Raw genomic sequence first — 8652 nt, 5'->3', positions numbered from 1 at the left:
CTCATTCAAGTTAATGATCAGGTGACATCTCCCATGTTTGAAAGCGGCAGAAAGCTGAAAGCTGTTAGGAATCAATCCCTGCGCGCACAATCGAAGAATCCAGGGATAGTGATTGATTCCTAACTGCATGTAATCGTATCACATACGAATATATGCTGTGTGCCAGCGTTCTGCTGCTTTCACATGCAGCCTCTGTGACCTCATCATTAACTTAAAAGGGTGACAGCTGCTTCTTCTAAATGGAATATTTAGGATTCCTGCTGCAGGAAATTGCAAGTTCCTGGTGCAAAAATAACAAATTGCACCAAAACTTGAGGTGTGAATGTAGCTTTAGGGCTTGTTCACACCAGCAGCTGCGCTCAACCATTGGTGTGCATGTGCCTGGACAGTGCCGATGCACTTGATGAAGCCACATTGCACTATTTCTTTTTTTTATGTTGTGAGAACTTTATTGAAATGTCACAATGTAAAGTTCTATGGGCACACTGCGGTGAGATGCAGGTGTAGCATCTCACCGCAGTGTGCTTAAAAAAAGTAGTGTGCTTAAAAAAAGTGTGCTTAAAAAAAGTACTGCATGTTGTACTTTTTTTAGTCACACACCACCGTGAGGAGTTGAAATTTTTCAGATTCCAAGTGTAGAAAGCAAGACTTTTTATAGGTTTTAGTGTGATGCATATAGCTGTATGTTGGTAAAACTCACTCTACTTAGCTTAGATAAACTCCATGACAGGGTAAGGCATAGTCATCTTTTCCCAACCATGAACAGCTGATTACAGCATTTGACCCCTTCTCAACTTCTCATTTCCCCAAATAAAAGACCAAACAGGATTGGGTATAAAATGGCTGTATCAGCCGTTTATTACAAAATCTCATAAAGTATTATTGTCATTTAAAACATGACATATGACAATATACCACAACTGTATCCCTATACGTAATTTGGCCTGAGGTCTGTGAAGGCACCACTTACTCAGCTAAAGTAGATCTCTGCTTACCCCTGAAAACCACTGGCCCCTAGCCGCAACACACCGACTCAGGGACATCCTAGGAAGTAACAGCAGAGACCTACCTACACATAGTTCTTCGACCTCTCTCTGCTGAACCCGCCAGAGAACAACCAGGATTACGCACCACAGACGAGTCCAACCAGATTCCCACGTACCGACACCTGCCTTCACAGGACCTAGGCAACACAGACAAAGGGAACACGACAAAACAGTAATAAAATAGGAAACGAACAAACTTAAAACAAGGGAGGGAGGGCGGGAATAGTACTAACCGTGTGCCAGCTCCAGACTGACTGGATCCCCCTCCGCCCCCTCAGACCACCCCAGATGCTCCTCCCGGATTACTTCACCCGGCCAATCGATGGTAAGTGACCATCACCCCACCCAACTTTACTAACCTTAACCCCTTACTCCCTGATTGCCTGCCCACCCTGTCATGCCGTCCTTTCACCTATTCTTTTGTCTTTTGCTCCAGGACTTTTTTGACAGGGTAAGGCATAGTCATTTTTTCCCAACCATGAACAGCTGATTACAGCATTTGACCCCTTCTCAAGTTCTCATTTCCCCAAATAAAAGACCAAACAGGATTGGGTACAAAATGGCTGTATCAGCCGTTTATTACAAAATCTCATAAAGTATTATTGTCATTTAAAACATGACATATGACAATATACCACAACTGTATCCCTATACGTAATTTGGCCTGAGGTCTGTGAAGGCACCACTTACTCAGCTAAAGTAGATCTCTGCTTACCCCTGAAAACCACTGGCCCCTAGCCGCAACACACCGACTCAGGGACAACCTAGGAAGTAACAGCAGAGACCTACCTACACATAGTTCTTCGACCTCTCTCTGCTGAACCCGCCACAGCAACAAGGGGGAGACCTCACCCTTGGACGCCCCTCCACACACCCAATGCTCTCTGAATGCCCCCTTGCAGACCCAAGAACCGCATGTCCGCCCCTACAGCATTAGATGTACCCTCTCACCATGCAACAATTGCCAAGTGTCAACTTCCTGCTCACGATGATGAACCACCAGACCCCCATTCCGAATTCCAAACCTCCCGACCTCCCTGATCACTTCAACCCTGGCTTTGTGGAAACAATCAACGGACCGAGCTAAACGCCAGGAGATGCGAGCCACGAGCTCCGACCCAATGACCATGGTGTCGGGGAATAAAGTACGCAACCTTACAAAATCAAATTAAATGCCCCTAAGAATCCCGCACATGGAGCGGCCACCAACGCCTTGCCCCCAACTTGCAGGAGCAGTATACCAAGGAGCCCTGTCTAGCCGAGCATGACGGCGGACCCCGGGACCACCCGATTTCCTAACCCCGAAGGCAAACCTATCCAGCGGACATTAGCTGTACCACTACGGACACACAACTGTCTGCCTAAGAATGGGATAAATGTATAAATGAAGCCATGCGGTGCCGTTAGCTTCCTGCAGCTGTTATGATTAATTAATTAAACTAGCTAAACCTGACATTCTGCTATGTTTCTAGGTGTGGGACAAGGGGAGCAATAGTACTAACCGTGTGCCAGCTCCAGACTGACTGGACCACCCTCCGCCCCCTCAGACCACCCCAGATGCTCCTCCTTAACCACTTACTCCCTGATTGCCTGCTCACCCTGTCATGCTGTCCTTTCGCCTATTCTTTTGTCTTTTGCTCCAGGACTTTCTATACGTTTGCATTGTTAGATTCAAAGTTTAATTTTGTAGTGTAAATGGTTAATTTACCATGTTATCTATGGAAATTAAACACTACATAGCAGCATACCTATGTTTTTTTGTAATTTGTGTTACCTATAAATCTACTTGGAGTTTTGCTGGAAAGTATTTTACATGTATCTACTTAAAATATATAATTCAAACCTTTTAGCTGCATTCACACCAAAGTGTGAATGTAGCCAGGCAATTAAGAGGCATTTTTTTGTACATGCACATGTACAGGCATTTTTTACACATTTTTATGCACTACCTGTAGCACTGGAGCAGAAATAAAAGGTTATTAAACCCTCCATTTTTTTGTATATATCTACTGCTAGCAAGCAGTAGATATATGCAAAAACTTAAAAAAACAAACACTTTAACCACCTGCTGTCCGACCATGGTAATTAAACGGCCGGGCAGCGGCTTCTTGAATGCGGGTGGGTGTTATGTTATGTATACCTCATCAGTTCCAATGGCACGCAATAAACAGACTTTGATGTGTAAATCTAGTGATTTGCTGTATATTTTAATTCCTGTGTATGAGGGCCCCACTGAACCTGAAGTGCCCTGGGTTCCTCATGGTCCAAATCTGGCACTGACCAAGAGGGTTCCACTATTGACTGTAGATATAATGCAGAGTAACTTTAATAATGAACTTCAGGGACAGAGGTTGAGGGTAGTGATGGGCTGGATGTTCGAGTTGAATGTGAGCTCAACTCGAACATCGCTAGTCCGTGTGCTCGCCGAACACACGAACGGTAAGGGTATTTGGCGGTTTGTTCGACGCCCCACAAGGAAAATGCACCTTGTGAAGCTCTAATTGGCTAAAGACTTTCACCTGCCCAATCAGGGCTCAGTACTCTGTAAACCATGATGAATTTGCCCAATCATGGCTCACCTGTCAGATGACGTAAAACTACACAGTTGGGTGGAGCTAGCTGTCACCACTAGCTCCTCCCAATCGTTTATGTTTTGCCGGCATCTGTCAAAATGCCATTATGCGGCAGGTATTCGTTGCGATCGGACTGGACGGCAGTCGGCGGGTTTTTCAAAAATTATTTCTATTAATTTTTTTATTGTTTTATTTTTGTTGAGTCGTCGTCGTCGTCATGGACAGCGCTGGACGTCGTGATTGACCCTAGATTACGTTGGTGGATCAATTTTTTTTTTTTAAATAGAAGACTTGTCAAAAACATGTCTTTAGTTTTTTTTCCAAATAAAGGATTTTTTCAAAAGTCTGGACTTTTTATTTACGATTTTATGTAACCCTTTAGTGAATGGGTAGGGGTACAAGTACTCCTTACTCATTCACAAAGGGGGGAGGCGGCATCTGGGTGCCCCTTTTTAAAGAGGTACCCTGATGTAAATAAGCCCCGACCCGCACCCCCACAACCAACGCCCCAGGGCTTGTGGGGAAGAGGCCCTTGTTTCCATCGGCACAGGGACATGGTGCTTTTCCAGGGGCGACCCTGGAAAAGCACCCTCCCAGTGCCGAGGGCATGTGGCCGGGTATGATAGCGAGGGGCGCTCTCTCGTCCCTCCCCTTTCCGGCCCTGCCAGGCCTATGCTCGGATCAAGGTTCTGGTATGAAATTTTATGGGGGACCCCACGTTTTTCCCCGAAGAACGCTCACATGGTCCACCCCAAATATTTATCTCCTCTCCCAGCATGCAACTGATGCCATTTACCTCCCAGTGATTGGCTAGGGAGACATACATACTCTTAGCAATCTCTCATTGGTTGCTCTGCCCTGTGGCCAGGGTACACCCAGCAGCAGACAGATGCAAACGACAACAGATTGATTAAGGGAAACCAGATGAGCATAGACTACAAATCAGCATGAGACTGCTTACAATCTGACAATACTAAATGTACTAAGCACTCCTGCTTACAGGGTGCTACACATCCAATAGAAAGAATGGTTTAACACTCTAATGAATCAATGTAATATATATTTCTATTATTGCTCTCTCTCTCTCTTTTCTCTGCTTTTCAGATATATAGACATTACAAAGTCCCCACTTTGTACTGGCTTTGTGTTGTTTGCATTTCTAATTTATCTTGTCATCTAGCCCATATTAAACAATTTTGAGTACTTATATTCAATTGAATTTGAATGCAAACATTTCAGGTTATGTGGGTAAGTGGCTGAAAACTTTAAAGACATTCCAAAACGCATTGCTTGTTCCAATATGACATCATCCAAGTGGTAGTTGAACATTTTAATTTACAGAACTTGCAGCATATGATTATAGGAATACTTAAAGCTCCACTAAGACCATACCTTGTTTGTATACATAAAAAATCCAGGTCAACTACACATCGCAATAGTTTTACTAAATATTGCATCAGATACCTACCTCTTTTAGATGTGTACATGGCCCTTCCACATCTCCCCGCCTAGCTCTTAGCAACCTGGGACGCTCTGGCCAGAAACGGGGCACTAGATAAAGCACTAGATGACTTTCTTTGGCTGAGAATCAAAATAATACAGGCTTAACCATCAGTATAAACCTCCTTCTTTAAAGACCACCGAGTCATTATCTGTTTCTCTAATTCAACTCTTTATTGAACTTTTACTTATCATTTCTAAGTGAAATGTCTAATCTAGCAAATATATTAATTTATTTTCACAGTACGAGCAATACAGTTAGTTGCCAACCTTGCAGGTATTTTTTGGCCATGTGGGAGGTGACCACGACACCCATGGAACCTGGGGGAAAAAAACATATAAAACTCCATTCAGATAGGAGTCTGATGTGATTGTGAACTCTAGTGCTGCAAGAACTTTAGATGTTAAAAGTCTCTAAGTTTTTTTTGCATATGCTGTAGACGTTGCTTTCCAGTTAAGAATTAAAAGCTATAAGCTGCTATTAATGGTGCTGAATTTTAACATCACAAACCATGCATTTGACAAAATATTTATATATTATTTATAAGTGTTGAAAAAAAATATCTGTTCTCTACAAACAGAAAAAATGTCACTTTGAACTCAAATGTACAATAAAGGCCTTATTTTATACACTACTCCTAGGTGCTTTAGCTTTACTCCTCAGCCGCCACAGGACATAGTGATATCATCTGAACAAGTAAAACAGCGCCCTCTATTGTGACATAGCTGACACTGACTTTAACTCCATTCCATCGTACAGCTGAAAACTGTGATCCCCTCTTTTTTCGGATGTGAAAAAAGCAAAAAAAGAAAGAAAAATGTTATGGCATACATTAAAGTCACCAGTGTCAATGCAAATTGCTCATTCAATTATTCACAATTCAAAGTTACATTCATCGTATGAAAATATCTGTACATTACTTTTCTTCGAATGACTAAAACAGATTTGTTTGCACTAAAGGTCTTTCATTTCCTTTGGAGTGCGTTGGAAAAACAACAGCTACTGATGACTCCTGCATTTTATTGCTGCAAGACAGTAAATATGAGACTCAAATATTTGTGAACTCTGTTAAATTATATCGGTATTTCCTGAGTGTGCCAAAATTCCTGCTCGCGGCAGGTTTTTTTTTTACCGCTACAAAATGCTCCTTTGTTAATCAGGTCAGAATACCATGTGTAATCAGAGCTGTGATCTACCCTGTCACCAACAGCACATATAGTAGCTGACCTCTGAATTCTAGTAACCATTCATTTTAAAGGTGGATTTGTAATGCAGGTGATTATTCTATTCGGCCCTCTTAACTGGAATCTGTCAGTCAAGAAGATGGCACAGAAATGCAAGATGTCTTAGAAAATCCTAGTATCCGGAGATCTAACACCTCGTTTTAAAAGCAGCAAACAATTTTCTTAATAGAGAATTAAAGCCAAAACTTTTTTGGCATTAGTCCTCTTTTGGGTCAGTCAAAGGAGTAAAATTGCTAACATACTCCTGTGATCTAAACTCATCAAACAACAGGCTACTGCCCACTATATACTCGCAAAGCTGTGCTGCAGTCCAGAACGATCCCGACCATATTGTCAGGATTCACCCTGCTGCTTGATTGACAGCTGGCTCTGCCTCTCTAGACCCAGAGCCAGCTGTGCCCACCGCCAATGTCCCTCCAATGAGCACTGGAGGAATGGAGAGGGAAGGGGTGAAATCCCTGTAGGGAGTGATGACTGACAGTCACCGCTCTCTGCATGGAGAAGACTGTGATCTAAGCGATTAGCTATTCGTGGTCGCTCTATAGAGCCAGCATGTGAGTAAACTTAACTCTCACAATACTTCACCTTTAGGCCTTGTTCACACCTGAACATTTTGTAGCGCGTTCAGCGCTCGACGAACGCTCTACAAAACGCTCAAACATCTAAATCCCATTGTATTCAATGGGTCTGGTTCACACCTTGCCGTATTTCCGCCCGTCCGAACGCGATACAAAACAGCCTACGCCCAAAGAAGTACATGTACTTCTTTGGGGCGTTTTGGTCTCGCGTTTCCATTGGGATACAGCCAAGTATCCCTCGGAAACGCGCGTTTGTTGTGCACTTTTTTTTACCGCGAATCGCGGTAAAAACACACAACGCGAAACGCGCGACAAACGCGCATATACAATACGCCTAGGTGTGAACCCAGCCTTAAAGCTGAACTCCAGGCAAAGACTTAAATACACAGATTATTATTATTAGTAATAATAATAATATTATTATTACAGATTTTTATGTCTCTCCATCCATTGCTGAGATTTATGCAGCTCTGCAGATTCAATATTAGCACACCTGAATGCTTTTCTGAAGCAATTTCAATGATCAGAAAATTGATTTAGAAAATTGATTCATTTGGGTGTGCTGATGATGAACCTCACATCTTTAGACGCATATTGTTGATGCCGTCTGTCATACTTTGTCAGACACCCTCCATTTTCCCAATCATATTGCTTTAAGAATTGTTTATATAACCTCTTAATTGAATACACAGCTCTGCCACATAGCACAGTCCTGCCTGGCAGGGGTGGGAACCTGATATCTATCTGCTGCACTTTCACTTACACCCCTTCCATGTGACTAGACAGTGAAGCAGCAGACTGGTGAGCTCATCTCTCTGTCACACTGCTTTCTTCTCCTGTCAGCATGCTCTTTGCACTGCAGCAAACTACATTGCTCCTTATGCTGCTTCTACCTTCTCCCTGCTGTGCTCTGCTGTCTAAGCATTGCAAGAGACTGATACCAAAGTAAATTCCGGTACATATACAGCATGCTTTTAAACTTACATTTACTATATAGGGTTGCCACCTGTCCAGGATTCACCTGGACAGTTCGGGTTTTGAATGCTGTGTCCGGGTTTCATGGCAGCAGAAACCCGGACACAAGATGTCAGGCAGACAGGGGCAACCAAAATTAATAAAGGGTCTACTGGTCCCCCACTGTACAGTCTTGACTGTGATATTTACATATGAATGGGTGGCACTATTTAAATATGAATAACCCACGACTCCAAAAAAATCTCTAGGCGTCGCTAGAGTGTTCGGTTTCGCTTGAAGAAAAGGTGGCAACCCTATTGCTATAGCATCAGTGATAATAGAGCTGCACTCATTTTTTTTATATTCATAAAGTTCAGCTTTAGAGTAACCTTGTTATGTGGTCATAAAAATAAAATAGCCTGGGAAAAAGCCACGTATTATTTACCCATGCCACGTTGCTGCTCTCTGTATTCATGAGATCCTGCTGGCTGAAGACTCCTTGACATCAGGCACATGTACAGCAGTGTAGGATGACTGATCCCTCTCTGGACTCTGTGGTTCCTTCCACCAGCCTAGACATCCTGTAATGGTATAGGGGTCATTGGGTGGTACCACAGCACACATAGGGGGACCACATTCAGGCAACATAGCTTTTTTTTGTGTCCACATGACAAGGTCACTTTAGAGCAGGGGTGGGCAACTCTAGCCCTCCAGCTGTGTTTTAACCCTTTCGCTGCCAAGGACGTATGGCATACG

This window comes from Nanorana parkeri, unplaced genomic scaffold (assembly GCF_000935625.1).
Source record: "Nanorana parkeri isolate BGI_ZX_2015 unplaced genomic scaffold, ASM93562v1 scaffold1914, whole genome shotgun sequence".
Taxonomy (NCBI): domain Eukaryota; kingdom Metazoa; phylum Chordata; class Amphibia; order Anura; family Dicroglossidae; genus Nanorana; species Nanorana parkeri.
Note: the sequence above shows the minus strand (reverse complement) of the source record.